General features: G+C 42.7%; 1 long non-coding RNA gene across 1 annotated transcript in view; it reads left to right on the top strand.

The window, feature by feature from the left end:
• LOC124229507 (uncharacterized) overlaps positions 1 to 15,681 on the top strand; it is a 42,460-nt gene that overhangs the window by 2,026 nt on the left and 24,753 nt on the right. The window contains exon 2 of the long non-coding RNA XR_006885895.1: positions 7,401 to 7,474. This is a non-coding gene — a long non-coding RNA (uncharacterized LOC124229507). The remainder of the gene's footprint in view (positions 1 to 7,400; positions 7,475 to 15,681) is intronic.

The raw sequence follows: 15,681 nt of genomic DNA, 5'->3' as shown, positions 1-15,681 counted from the left end.
AGAATCTATTTTCATTAGCTAAATTGCTTCATCCCATACGCCCTGAGTCACGACACCTGAGAAATCAATGAAAGATGAAACCTTTTGTCTTCTTTGCCAACCAGGAAATTTTCTTTCTTCCATTTACAGTAAAACTATTCCTATAGAATAATGAAAGTGAAACTTCAGTGATTACTTATTCTGATTGCTCCAGTCTGTAAGTCCTCAGAAAAGACACTTAACTATGTTTGTGCACACAGGGAAATGACTGTGGTTAGAGGTTAAAGTTATTCAACAAACAAAAAGACAATTTTTTAATTGTACCTTTTGCTCAAAAATTTAAAGCAGCCAGGATAATTAGAGGGTTAGGCATTTCCTGAGAGTTAATGATCAACTATCTGAAAAGTCCTTAAGATGGTTAGTTTTCAAAATGACAAGGAAGGGCTTTCCAATGGGCACTGGAGATATAGAGACATTTGTTATGCCCAAATGGAACCTGAAATGAGCCAAATGTATATTCATAGTAGATCTGACTTTTTTCCGATCACTACATTACGTATAAAGTTAATTCCACTCAAATTAACTTTCAAAACAAAGTAAGGAGGAAAAAACCCACAACATTTATTAAATATCCACCCAACATTATGCTTGGCATTTTAAATCATTTTCCTCTTAATTCTCACAAGATTTCCTGTTAGCGTTTATTAACCTCAGTCTAAGGATGAGGAAACAAAGGCTGATGGGTCACATCTGTAGCCACTGAGAGCAGAGCTGGGCTTCAAACCCAGTCTGAGTCAAGGGACTTATAATTTCTACTCTTTGCAATTCCGTAGTCTTTAGTTCAAATGAATATAGATTATTTTTATAACTTAAAAAGAGAGTTCTATTTTAATCAATAAATGAAAGGTGTCAACCTTACCACCTTGACTCAAAAACAAAACTGAACCTAATGCACAAAAAGTTGAATCAAGGCTATTTAAATCTTTGTGAAGCTAATTAATCACGGAGCTGAAATTCTCATTACGTCTTAGATAGGGGCGAGAGAATGTTAGTTCCTTTTCATTATGTGGGCTTCTCCTGGTGCAATCCCTGAGGGCAGGGGTCCTATCTTACCTATTTACCCTATATTAGATATTAAACTGAGAGTTTAGTACACCAAGGATGCCAGCAGATTAGTGAACGCTCGATAATTATTTGTGACTGAACACATCTTATATAAGCCCAGTGCTTTAAAACTTACAAACTACTTCTACTCATCTTATTGTTTGTGATTGCCACAACAACCGTGTGTGTGTGTTAGGGCCCATTATTCTTAGCCCCATTTTATAGATAAGGAAACTGAAACTCAGAATAAGTTGAGTAATCTGCTCAGTCACAGAGCTAGTAATGTCATCTCTTGGATTTGACCACAACCAGATTTCTTGAGTACAAAGAACTGATTTTTTTTCTACTACAAACACATTCTCATTAAGGAATATCAGTTTTTGTTAATGTGTGGCCAAACTATACCACTATTTAAATAAAATGCTGAATAAATAATAAACAGACCTGGGTGATAACAACCTACCTGTTAGAGTTTGAGGTCACAAGTTTACTTGATGACTTAATGTGGTCTCATCACACTGACCATCTTATAAACTAGACCTGCAGTTGCCAACCAGCATGTTGGTTCACCATGGTGTTGAGGTGTCTGAGATCAGTACACGAGAAAGGAGAGCAGTTGGAGTCCATATGGCACCCAAGAGAGCTGCCATGACCAACAGGAAGATTTAGCCATGAGCTGTGTCAGTGGGAAAAAAATGGTGGGGAAGCAGTGACCTGGAATGAGTAACAAAGGCCAAAACAGACAAAGGCTAGCCCAGTAAAGATCAGATCTATTTGGTTATCCATGTTTTAACACAGACTTTTTTTTTTTGAGATTTTTATATTTAGATTATAAATTGGATAATTTTAGGAAAAACGTTTATGTGCTTATATAACACTGAGTTTGGCGAACTACATCCATCGCAAAAGCAACGCAAGCCAAAAAATAAATGTTCAACTCCGTGTGTGTGTGTGTGTGTGTGTGTGTCTTATAATATGAAGTTCATTGAAATTAAAACGTTGAAGGGATTTATTTTCACTTAAGCTATCACAATGTGTGAAAAGCAACACATTTTATTCTCAATTACCCATGGTCTTATTTGCTCTCCACAAATGCTTGAAGGGCTTGACTAAGCCACGTCACGCATTACTCAATGCTTTTTAGCAATATCTCTTGAACTTTTTTACCTCAGTCTAATCCCTGGTCATAGCCTCCGGAAAATTCAACACGATGTAGAAACGGCCTTTTGCTTTATGGTCTTATATGAAAGAACCTATCACCCAAAAGTCATGGGATATGTTGCTGACTCAACCTGAAGAAGGATGGAGTCAGCATCCTAGCCCAGGAATGGAGGCCGCCAAAGCTTCCCCTTAAGGCCAGGTCACAGCAAGTTTACTGAGAAGACTGGATGGATACCTGTTACAATGAGTGCTGGAACTCGCTCCAAAATCAACATCTATAAAAAGAAACTTCCCTTTAATCTCCCCTTCAAATCAGCAAACCTGTGTTTTTTCTTAGCAGGAAATAGAGAAGAAACCACTTTTCCTCTTCCCTCTGGTTTTTCTTGGAAAAGAACCCAACTTCCAAATATTCAGTGAGGTGATATATCTTGTTTTTGTCCACTAAAAGTCAGGTATATTCACCTGGCAACATAAGAACCTCTTTAATGTTCCAAGAGGCAGGAAATGGGGAAAGAATGGCTATCTGTGGGTAGAATTATCCGTTTCCAGGCACTGGTGCTGTTACCTCTGAAACAGATTGCAAGCAGATAGTCTGTCCTTACCTGTGCGCCATTTTGAGACCACCTCAGTGAAGGTATTTCTCATATATCTACATCCCCAGTTCCGCCACATCAGCCTGGGAGTTAAAATATCATCACAAAACAGCAGTGGCTATATTTCCTTGACTATCACTTCTGTTGATGCTATCTCCAGCCTCCCTTAAAGTCCTGCCCACTCATTGGTAGGAGTACCCCTTGGACAAGCTTCTCTGCCCTGCCTCCATTAACCATGGGGCTTTCTGAGAATGCCTCGCTGCTTGCCCTGCTCTGGCCCTACTACCAAAAAATTGGCCTCCCTGACAAAGCGTGCGTTCTCTTCGGTGTTCTCTAGGCTATCAGTTGGGTTTTAGCCACTCGCTACTGTTGCCCCCATCCCTCAGCCCACTCCACCAGGCAGGGGCACTTGTCAGATGCTGGAGTCCCAGGAATATATATTGGCTCACGAGGTTTTAAGGAGTGGCAAGTCCAAACCCCGCAGGATACGTCCATAGGCTTGGAAACCCAGGGAAGAGTTGATGCTGCAGCTGGAGTCCAGAGGCGGTCTTTGCCTCTTTTGGAGAGAGATCAGTCTCTTTTCTCTTAAGGCCTTCAGCTGACTGGATGAAGCCTACCCCCATTATGGAGGGCAGTGTGCTTTTCTCAAGGTCTACTGATCTAAATGTTAACCTCATCTGAAAGATACTTTCACAGAAACATCGAGGATGATATTTGACCAAATATCTAGGAAACTTGGGTTCCATGACCCAGCCAGTAGATACATAAAATTAACCATGACGATGCCCTCCTCTTGTGCTTCACATTTTAGAAGCCCTCCTTAGTGTTCCACTTTCCTTTTGGTTCTCAACCCCCCAGGACACACGTGGCAATGTCTACAGACACTGTTGGCTGTCACAATTGGGGATACTACTGGCATCTAGTGGGTAGACGTCAGGGATGCTGCAAAACATCCTACAGTGCATGGGACAGTCTCCAACAACAGAACATTTTCTGGTCCCAGATGACAATAATAGCACTGTGGTTGAGAAACTCTGTTCTAAATGACCAGTTCACTTCCTGTCTCTCTGACCCTGTTCATTATGCTTCAGTCACTCTGGCCTCCTTTCAGGTTACAGAACATGCCAACTCCTTCCCTCCTCAGGGCCTTTGCAGCTGTTATTCCCACTGCCGGAAACACTCTGCTCCTTGCCTGGCTGGTTCTTTGTCATCTTTCAAGTTTCACCAAGACATCCCCGCAAGTGCATACTCCTCTCAACTTCACTAATCTCATTATTTTCTCATCACCAGCTGACACTTGCTAGGTTTACCTCATTCATCAAGGGTCTTACCTGCCTTGAATGTGAGCTAGGGCAGGTACCTGTCACTCTACCCCAGTGACAAGTGCCAGGACTGCCACATAGTAAGTGCTCAGCAAATACTTGTTGGATCAAGGAAGGAAGGAATGTCTTAGACATTTTTAGTGGATGCAATTCTCCCCACATTTTTAGTTTCACACCCCCCACCAACTCAGATGTACATTTACAAGATCCATCACCATGACAGTTGCTTCTGTAGACCAACCCTGCCCTCAGAACACAGTCACTTTCTATTGAATCTAGAATGTGAGCCTAGATCTTTTCTCAAGGGCGTTCCTCATCCAGGACACAACTTGGTTCCTCGCCACAAGATGTCTGAGCTCTACCCCATCAGCCTTCCTAACACGCAAAGACATCAGCTTAGATTCAAAGCAGGACCCATGCTGTAGAAAAAATATCTGCTTAGGGTCTTTAAGAGGTTTGCCACAAAAAGGGATTAGCATGAGAAAGTTAACAGGCATCATTAAAACAATTCACTTTGAAAATACAACCAATTATACTATCTGGGACCACAGATTCCACCTTACAGAAACAGGGTAAAATTCGTCCAGCCAGGACAGGCGTGGCTGCATCCCAGCCTGTCTACCCTGATTCTTTCCTCTCCTCTTCCTCTTTTGTTATGTTCTACCCTGTTCTTGTAGTGGCAGCTAAGAACATATAGATGCCTCCAAAGTGACTCAGCATGTGGTTATCACAGTTTATTTTTGTCCTTTGCCATTTTCCCTGTAAATCCTTATAAACGCCATTTCTCACCGCCTTGCACCTTTCAGAGCACTCTACTTCCTCCTGGAAGTGTTCTCTTTGCTTCTGAATTTTCTCACTCCATCCTCTGTTCTCAGTTCTGCCCACGTGGCTGCCACACACGGCTGCCAGCCACTGATTTGACCCCACCTCTGCCGTTTCTAAATCTGTACTCAATCCCCTTCTGGACTAAATATCTATCAAGTGGGCAGGATAATTATTTCCCTCATCTTACCCTGTTTAGAACTGAAAGGTCCAGATCTTTGAGACAGGGCCCCCAGGAAGGCCATCCACAAGGGAAATGGCTCTGACCCTGGGACTTCCTTGCTTCCGCCTTTCAAACACCCCTGGCCAAGCCTGAGGTAGGACTGGTGGGCGGTCTGCCTCTGCAGGTGCAGAACCAGTGGAAGAGCTGCCTGTGTTTTCCCTCCTCACTGCATGTGGATGACGCTGACCCACTGGATCTACAGCTTCCGCGGCTGCAGCTTGCATTCATCGCACGGTGGAAGATAGTGCCAAGGATGGGCAGCAGCAGCCCGTGTTTCCCATGACGATTGTAAAAATGAGGAGGGCAGAAGGACTCTCTGCAGTGCCACTTAATCCACATCAGAAAGAGTAGAATCTGTTCAGCTTAATTTTTTATTATTTTATTACAAAAATAATCTCAAAGTTGGAAAAGGCATTAGAAACTATCCAACCCAATTCTCACATTGTACCAAGGAAGAAACCAAGGCCCAGAATGGATGAGCAGCACACCCAGGGCCAGACTTGCAAATTGTGGTAAAGCCAAGTCTGGAATCCGATGCTGGTGTAGATCTGGTACCAACAGCCATGGCGTCTTTTTTTTTTTTTTCCTGTCCCATCTCTCTTTGCTTTGTAAGCTATCCAGCTCCCATGCCATGTGCTTCTGGTGGGGATCAAGTGTCTCTTTCTCCTCCCAGTCCCCTGGAAACTCTGATTAGCCCAGCACTGGCCAAATAACCCAAATTGAGATAAGGAGAATTCTTTTCAAGAATTGATATGAGCATATGGATCATGAGAGGTGTATTACGGTAGGCTAACTGCTATAGCAAACAACATCAAAATTGCAGTGGCTTAGCACTATAGATGTTTTTATTCTTGCTCACCTAACAGTCCAGTGTGGGCATTTGGCAGGTGACCTTCCACGTGGTGTATCAAGAACCCAGGCTCCCTCCATCCCTGGGCCACAGAGTCCTCGCTGGATCCCCTGCAGCCTATGGGCAGCTGAGGAAAGAGAGTAAGAGAGAGAGTGAAGGCCCATGAAGGAGGTTGGCCTGCATCACTTCTGCTCACCTTCCATGGGCCAGAACCCATCACATGGTCACACCTAATTTCAATCGAGGCTGGGAAAAATCATCTAATTGTGTACCCAGGAGTAAAGGGAAGAGTGTGACAAGTGAACTACTGGGAGTTACCAGGGTCCAACTTTCTTACCAGGTGGAAAAGGAGGCTGCTGGGAAATGAAACCAAAACCTAAAAAGCAGGGCAAAAGTCAATAAAAAGAGAGATTTGAGAAACATTATTTGAGTCCATGGATAAAGCCATGTCCGAAGTTGGACCAATTCCTGTATCTACCATGCAAAGAAAGAATTCCTATGTTTACCAAAATGTATTCAGCAGAATAATAGTTCCACAAGATGGCAGCTAACAAGAATTTTTAAAGCTTCTGTAGGTGTCTGGATTGGCCAGTGCTTGCTTTACTACTCCAAAACCTCTTGAACCCACCTCTTCCTCCAGCCACTGCTGGTGAAGCACAATTCTTCCATGGGAATGGCTCAGCAATCATTTATGTGCAACTCAGAGGTGCAAGGAGTCAATACACATGGAGGCCATCCTTGACCAAGGCGATTCAGGAGCCAGTGAATAAACACTCCCCCTCTTGTCTTCCAAGTGGACAGTTCTGAGACTCATTTGATAGGACTCTAGTCCTAGGCTGAAATGATGCCTCCCAAGATTCCACTCTCTCCTTCTCAACTTTTTCCCTGCTTTCTCATGTTTTGGTTTCCCTGCAAAAAGCCCCACGAGGTGAAGCACCAGGTGCCCTTCGTGGTGGTCGACTCAGAGTCAGTAACACATATTTGTGCCGGCCTTCTCTCCTTCCTTCCCAACCTCACTCCCCTTTGCCCTTTGCCCTTTGCTCTTGCTGTCTGGGTTCACACTCCCAAATAAACTCCCTGCACACAGCTTTGACAGCCTCTGCCTTCGAGGGAGACCAGGCTAAGACAGTTCCTTTACCGAAAGAAGGAAAGTTCAATACGCTAATGCGCATGATGATTCTCCTAGAAGAAGAGGCAGGTAGTAGAACTTCCCAGAGGTATTTGGCTGGGCCACTCTTTTTTTCCTTCTAGAAGACTGTGGAACTGAAACAAACTGCCTTTCTATCAAGTTTTGCTTCTTAATTACAGGGTATCTAGCTTTCTAATTGTTTTATACCCCCAAGCAGATCACAAGCCTGAGGGAGCAGACTCTGATCCACAGAGAAGTCCCACCTGTCGCCCCAGCAAAGTGAGACACACGGTAAATACTCAATAAACACTTGCCATTAGGTAAATAGGATGCCTATGGACTGAATAAACTCTCAGATTTTGAAATGCTATTTTCAATAATGCTTAAATAATCAAAATATTTTCAACTTTTATTTTACTTAATCGGAACAAAGTGAAACGCTGTGTTTTAACTCTGAGCCTCAGCCACAGCACACTGATTTGTTCTCTTTCCTTCCTCGCTCTCCTCTCCTCTCCTCTCCTTTTCTGCTTCTTTCTTGCTCATTTCTTCTTTTCCCTCATTGTTTTTCCTCCATTCCTTGCATTTCTTCTGCCATTTTTTAATCTCCCCCCCTTTTTTTTTTTGGTTTAAAATTCAGAGGAAAAGACTCCAGGGACAGTGACTCAGTAAGTCCAAACTGTGTTGACTCCCATGGTAGAGAAAGTAAGAAACACTGAGAATTCCAAAATAGATGTCTTTCTTATGGGAAAATCATCACCATGCCTTCTGCTCCCATAGATCATGATGCTAATTTGCCTGCATCATTCTCTAGTGTTTAAAGTTGTCTTGGGCAAAGTGTTTTTTAAAGAATGTCTTTCTTGCCTCCCAACCCCCACCTCCCATGAACCCTGCTTTTTATTGATGGTGCTTGCACAACTCAAAAGCTGAAACCTCAGTGAGAAAGTAATAAAGTGTTTAGAAGCAATAATTGATGGCTCACCCATCTCAGATTTGGGGATGTAATTAAAGGTAGAGTCCTTGTAAGGTCCCCTAATCTTTGCATTTATTTATGGTTAACAAATTGTGATGATCATTCAAACTGAAATAGGCGTGTATTATCTCCTTAAGCCTTGAGCGGTAGGAGTTTTTCCTATTCATTCAACCCCTCTTTGATTATTGACCCTGATGAGGAGCTTTGCTGTGTGTAACACGTGATGTTTATTATCATTATTAACAGCCATCATCTATTAAGAGATGACCATTTGACTCCATACTTAGTCTTCGTATACATCATTGCGTTTCATTTCAGTTTCACAAAGATCCTATGAGATAAGAATTGCTATTCCCACTTTACAAAGAGGTTAAGTAACTGGCCCAACATCACACAGCCAGTTAAGTGGCAGAGGTGGGATTCAGACCCACATTCATCTGACTTAAAACCTGGACTCCCTAAACAAAGTTCTGTTTGACAGATATGAGATGAATCAGAGATTTAGAAGCTTAAGTGACATGTTATAACTGCCTGGCCTCTCCATAGCACACTGTAAAGTCTCAAAAATGATTGCTTCTAGCATTATTATGATTGTTATCACTATTACTATCATTTCTACTACTCCTACTGTTATCATTATTCAAATACCCTGACCCTTCAAACCTAATTTCCAGGACTTAGAAATACCTATGGTGTTAAAATTATAAGTAAAGGGGCCGGCTCCGTGGCCGAGTGGTTAAGTTCGCATGCTCTGCTGCCGTGGCCCAGGGTTTGGATCCTGGGCGCGGACATAGCACTGCTAGTCAGGACACGTTGAGGCAGCGTCCCACATCCCACAGCTAGAAGGACCTGCAACTAAGATATGCAACTGTGTACAGGGGGGCTTTGGGGAGATCGAAAGCAGGAAAAAAAAAAAAGGATTGGCAACAGTTGTTAGCCCGGGTGCCAATCTTTTTAAAAAAAAAAATTATAAGTAAAATTTTAAATGCCTTAAACTAGTAACAGTAGGTAAGATGGCAACAAGTCAATAAACACATTTCCAAAATGCAGGATAAATGAATGAATTTAAATGACAACTATCTCTCAGGAGCTCACAGTTATTCACATAATTTCACCTCCTTAATCAATTTCTCCATGAGCTACCTAGCTGAGAAGTATATTTATTCTCACTAAACAGAAAATGTTGAAGATGGATAATTGAGTGACTAAATGATGGTAAAGGCACTCTGGTGACAAAGTTTTAGAACATAAGGGATAAGTGTTTCTTATTGTGCAAACTAAAGAACATATGCCAGCTTCACAACCAACATCCCACGTTGATGCTTACATCAAAATGGCAGGGAGATTGGGAAAGAAGGAAATCAGTCTCAGCAAGCTATTAAATACTGAGTCACTTTACCTAGAAAGACTGTGTAGATTTCCTTCCCTAGAAGTACAGACAATTTCCAGCTTACAAACAATCTGCCTTCCAAAAATGGGTCAGTTACTTGGTGTCTGTGGCTCAGAATGCTCTTTCCCACATTTGCATGGCGCAGTCAGGTCCTGGGGCCAACCCACAGAAGCCTGTTACACGCTCTACAGCTAAAGTGCACTGTAGTCACAGCGAGCCGCACACCGTGAGCAGCAGTGGGAGAGTGCTGCTGGGCAATCTCCCAGTGTGGCAAGAATACGTACCGCACACTGCAGCCCTGGCCGCAGGTGGAAACCATCTTTCACCTGACCTGCCAACCAGGAAGTGCGAGCTGAGGCTCACTGGGCCTCTGAGGCCTGGGACAGTGGCTCTGGTGGAGAAAAGACCAGAGGGGTGGTGAAGGGCTCAATCAGGGATTCCAGATGCCAACAGTGATGGAAGCCTGGAAACTCTCAGAAATCCATGGGGATGCTTCCTATTCTGTGTGGGCTCCTTATCCCAGGTCCCCAGGGCTTACTTCTTCTAAGGGCTTCAAATGCGGTTTCCTCTTGGCCTCACACAAGGAGAAGAGACTCAAATTTCCCCGTCTTTCTTTGAGATTCTCAAAGGACTTGTCTAAGGTGTTTTACAGCATCTGATGTTTCTCAGAATATGAGCTGCAGACTCTCTGAGATGGAAGCCCTAGAACGTGGTATGAGGATGGGCGCAGTTAACTCCAGCCTGGTGTAATGGACCGCTGTCTGTTACTCAGCTTTCTGTCATCCCTTCCCCCTTGTTTAGGTTACAGCATGCCCAGTTCCCGTGTGTGACTCCCCCTCCCCGCTGGAGGGCCCAGGAACAAAGTTGTCCTGCTTTCCCTGGCCAAGAAGTAGGACTGAGATCCAAGCCAGGATCAATCCCTCCTAAGACATTGGTTCTGGGGTTAGGATAACACACAAGGAGGAAAAAAAAAAAGTGGCTCCCTGACTTCCTTTCTGCCTGCATTTATTCAATAAACATTATTGAGCTCCATTCTAGGAACTAGGGCTTCAGGGAGTGAACAAATCAGACAAAAATGCCCTCCCTTTGTGAAGTTTACATTCTAGTTGGGCTGCAGATGGGGAATAAGTAAATAAAATTTCTAGTAGTGTAATAAGTGCTGTAGAGAAAAATAGACCAAGGAAGGGAGACAGGGAGAGGAAATGAATGCAGTTGCAATTGCAAACGGCTCTCACTGGGAAGATGACATTTGCTTGAAAAACTGAAGGCAGTGTAGGAGCCAGCCAGGAGGCTCTCAGGGGCAGACGGATTCCAAGCAGAGGAAACAAAGGGAAACACCTGAGTGGATGTGGGCCTGGCAAGGTCAGAGAGAAGCAAAGAGCCCAATGTGGTTAGAGTTCAGCAAGTGAGCGGAGGACTGGTAGGGAAGAGGGTAGGGCTATAGGGGGACAGAAGGTACAGAGACTTGGAGGCCATTGGAAGCACTTTGGTTTCTTGTTGAACCTGTCTCAGCTATTGCTTGGAAAGAAACAAGCACAGACTTTCTGCTATAAGCATTTATTTTGCTCACATACCTACATGCCAGATCTAGGCTGAGCTCAACTGGACAGCGTTAAGTGGCAGGTTGGGTCCATGTCCGTTCCTAGTGTCTCTCATCCTCCTTGAAGAGTTGGGCTAGCCAGGGCATGTTCTCACAGTGAGAGCAGAGTGCAGAGGGCAAGCGGAAATACGTCATAATTTTTAAGGCCTAAACTCAGAACTGAGACATTCTCACTTCTGCACACCTCTCCTCCCTTCGGTCTACAGGCTGACAGCAAGTTCATGGCCAAACCCAAGTCAAGCAATGGGGCAGAATACCTCACCTCTAGTGAGAAGGACTGCAAAGTCATATGGCAAAGGGAGAGATGGAGAATTGGGAGTAATAACTCAGTCTACCAGAGAGCCATTGAAGGGTCTAAGCAGATGAGTGACCTCATCTTTCATTTAATAGCATCACTCTGACTGGTATGTGGAAAATAGACTAAGAGAGCCAGGGTGAAATCTGGGAGGCCTATTAGAAGCTATTGCATTATTCCACGTGAAACACCTTGGTGACAAGGATCAGAGTGATAGTAGAGGCATTAGTGAGAAGTGGTTAATTCTGGAAATATTTTCAAACTAGAGTCAAAATTTCAAATTGATGGATTGAACATGAAACATGATTCAAAGTTTTTGAGTTAAGTGACTGTAAGTGTAGAGATGTCATTTTTGACATCAAAGGACTGCAGGAAGAGTGAGTTGGGGGAAAGGCAATATGGAGAGCTCAAGCTGGGACACGTCAAGTTCACGATGTCTATTAGACATCCAAGTAGAAATATCAAGTAGGCGGTTGTGTATCAGACTGAAGTTCAGGAGAGAGATCTGAACTGGAAATATAAATTTTAGAGTCATCAGCGTATAGATGGCATGTATTCATTTCCTATTGCTCTGTAACAAATTACCACAAACTGACCGGCTTAACACAATATCCATTTACCGTCTCAACAGTTCTGTAGATCAGAAGTCCAGAAAGAGGGTGGCTGGGTTCTCTGCTCGATCTCTCACAGACTGAAATCAAGGTGTTGGCTGGGGCTGCAATGAGGCTTTGGTCCTCTTCCAAGCTGGCTGCTTGATGGCAGAACTCAGCTCCTTGCAACTATTGGACTGAGGTCCCACTTTCTGGCTGGCTATACTCAGGTTCACTCTCAGCTCTTGGAGGTACCCACAGCTCCCTGCCATGTGGCCTCCTCTATGGCAGGTTTCAGCTTCAAGGTGAGCAAGGGAATTTTTTTCTCATAGAATCTCTGACCCCAGGAGGGGTCCATCCCTCTTCTAAGAGCTCAGCTAATTAGATCAGGCAAACCTAGGATAATCCTCTCTTCTGATGAACTTAAAGTCGGCTGATTAGTAACCTGATCACAGAAGTGATATCCCATCATATTCATAATCTCACCCACACTCAAGGGGAGGGAATTATATACGACGTGTCACACTAGGGTGTGACGGTTAACTTCATATGTCAACTTGACTTGGCTAAGCAATGCCCAGATAGCTGGTAAAATCTTATTTCTGGGTGTACCTGTGAGTGTGTTTCTGGAAAAGATTAGCACTTTAATGGTAGGCTGAGTAAAGAAGATCACCCTCATTAATGTGGGTGGACATCATGCCATCTGTCAAGGGCCTAAATAGAACAAAAAGGCGAAGGAAGGGTAAATTTGCTCTCTGTTGAGCTGGGACATTCATCTTCTCCTGCCCTTGGACATGGGAGCTCCTGGGTCTAGAGCCTTTGAATTTGGACTAGAACTGCACCATGGGCTTTCCTGGGTCTCCAGCTTGCAAACAGCCAATTGTGGGACTTCTCGGTCTCCATATATATAGTATATATATGTACTCTCGGTTCTGCTTCTCTGGAGAACACTGACTAACACACAGTGGGTGAGAGTCTTGAAGCCCATCTGAGCATTCTGGCTACCAAAGACAGTTATTAAAATCTTGGGATTCAATGAGATCACAAAGTTAAGTGTAGGTGGAAACCAAAATTAGTTCCTCCTACCTATACACCTAGAGGTGCCTGGCCCTCTCCTTTTTCTGGCCTGTTCTCCAGACTTCTCTTTATTTCTGAGAGCTGCCCAAATCCTTGCTGCTTACAGTAACCCGAGAAGATTTCTGTTCTTACAACCAAATAACACTAATTAATTCACACCTGGATGAGTCTCATTCATACCAAGATTTGGGAACCACTGGATCAGACCAACAGAGTAAGATTGAGATACAAATAAATGATAAGGCGTCTTTGTACTCAAAATTCTGAAATAAGATTTATTTACATTTCAGAGGAAATCCCATCTAAATGATTTTCTTGATAATTTGCTCAGTGGAAAGAGCGGAGCCTCTGAGTTTGGAATTTGGGAACATGGCAGCATAGCGTTCTAGAGTCTACTTTAGAAGACAGTAGACAAGCTTCTTTGACTTCTAAATCGGTGACAATTAGTGTCTCTTTTTTGCTTCCATCCCATTGTTTTCTGCTTGGATGTGGTGGATGAAGGAGCAAGGAGAAAATGCAGTTGAGAGAGAATGTGACAAATGCAGAAAGACTGGTGGAACCAGTGGCCCCATCTTATTCTTACCTTCTCAAAATCTTACTTTTAAAAAGTCTCAGAGTGGAGTAACAAAGGCACAGGCTTTAGCAGGAGACAAATCTGGGTATAAACTCTAACACTTTCATTCACCAGCTGTGCAAGTTTGAGCTCATTACCTAACTTTTCTGCATCTCCCTTTCCTCATCTGTCAGATGCAATAATATTACCTTCCTCCCGGTTTATTAAAAGGATTAAATGAGATAATGGATATAAAACATTTCTGTTGTGTGCTAAATAACAGTGACTATTTGCTGTGGATGTTGTGCCTGCTACTCTCTCTGAAATAGGAACTGGAACGATGACCCCCCCCCCCCCTTTGTCTCGCAGCATTGCCAAACACACACATCAGAAACCCTACGAGAGAAAAGCTGTAAATAGCATGAGGCTGCAGCACGGCTTGCTCATATCCCTTGACCTAATCATGACTCGCTAATATTATCCAGCCCTCATCCCTCATCTAAGCTTCACTTTGGATAGGATAGAATACTACCAAGTGGAAAAAAAATCCCTGCACAGCTGAGCTATGCTATGTAAATGCATACCAAGCCAATGAGGTAGGAATCATGAAGTCCAGAAAAAGTACAAGCAAATTAGAACATTAAAAAATCTTTCCTTAAGTGAATGCAAATTCAGAATGATTGCACCATTTACGGCTTTGCTCCTGTTACCAAGTTCCCCTCCATCAATGTGGAGAAACACTACTTAGGATGGGCATGCCATGGTGTCTGTTCTCTTGAACATTTTTCACTACACAAATATACTCTATGTCAACTTAAAGAATGTTATACGTCCAAAAGCTGCATATTTTTTTCCCACACTCATCTACACTATAACTCTGTCATCTGGTGTATGTAAAATCTTTCCTTCTATTACCTTCTGCATATTAACAATTAAGATTTGTGCCAAATCCAACTTTTAACTATTCTCACTAAATCTCACAGTTCTTCTAATGAAGCTAATCAGATGGAGCCACCATTCCATGGTTTATTTTAATGTTTCTTGATTCCAAAGATTATTGTCATCCTAAAAGTAAAGATGAGAATGAGTCAAATGCTCGCTTTCAGACTTCCTCTCATTCATCAGTGCTTTAAATAAATTGGCTACTACTCATTTATAAAAGACAAAGTTTAAGCAAATACAAAACTCAGCCTATCATTTTCTTGAGTGTAGACACCCCAGCACCTAAATCTCCCACATCTGTGAATTCAAAGATATCATAGCCACAGAGAAGGGCTGGAGAAAGTTCTCTCGACCTAATAGTCCCAGGTTGATATGTTCTGACCCTCATCTAAGTTTCACGTTAACAAATCATAATATTTATAAGACAGAATGAAACAATTGCATGCCTCACTAAAGCAGGGAGGGAGGCATTTGGGCCATGAAAAAATGCAATTGTACACCAGGAAAAATGATTAAAACAAGATTTGACCTATGAATTCTTAACCTCTACTTCCCATCTTAATTTGTAAGGGCTTATTGGAAGAAGGAAAAATAAACGATTATAGAGAAAGATCAACACTGTTTTGTAATTTATCTATAGTCTGCTCATGAGATTAACAAACAAACATAATAGGTGTTTTGGGGCCAAATCAAATGGTTTGTGAGTCAGTAGGTTATTGATTACATCTGCCATTTTGTCAGCTGCTAACTCCATCAACCCATCACACAAATTACAGATTTAATGCATTCAGTAGTACTCAGGTGGAATGGTAATTGTTCTTTCTAAGCAATACCTAATTTAACTCAAAAATGAGAGAAAAACTTTAGAGGTTAGAAAATTATTGTATATACATACTCTTTGACTCCCAATGTTGCACATATGTTTGTCTCGCTCCCTCTCTCCTTCTACTTTTTCACTCCTTTTCATTCTTTCTTCTTTTTTCTTTCTTCCATATTTATGGTAAGACATCAATAGTCTCACGAGTGTTATTAAAAACCAAACAGCTTATTCACTCTCAGCTCATATCATTTAGGATTAAGG

Source organism: Equus quagga, chromosome 17, assembly GCF_021613505.1.
Source record: "Equus quagga isolate Etosha38 chromosome 17, UCLA_HA_Equagga_1.0, whole genome shotgun sequence".
Lineage (NCBI taxonomy): Eukaryota > Metazoa > Chordata > Mammalia > Perissodactyla > Equidae > Equus > Equus quagga.
Note: the sequence above shows the minus strand (reverse complement) of the source record. Positions and strands in the feature narration are given on the sequence as shown.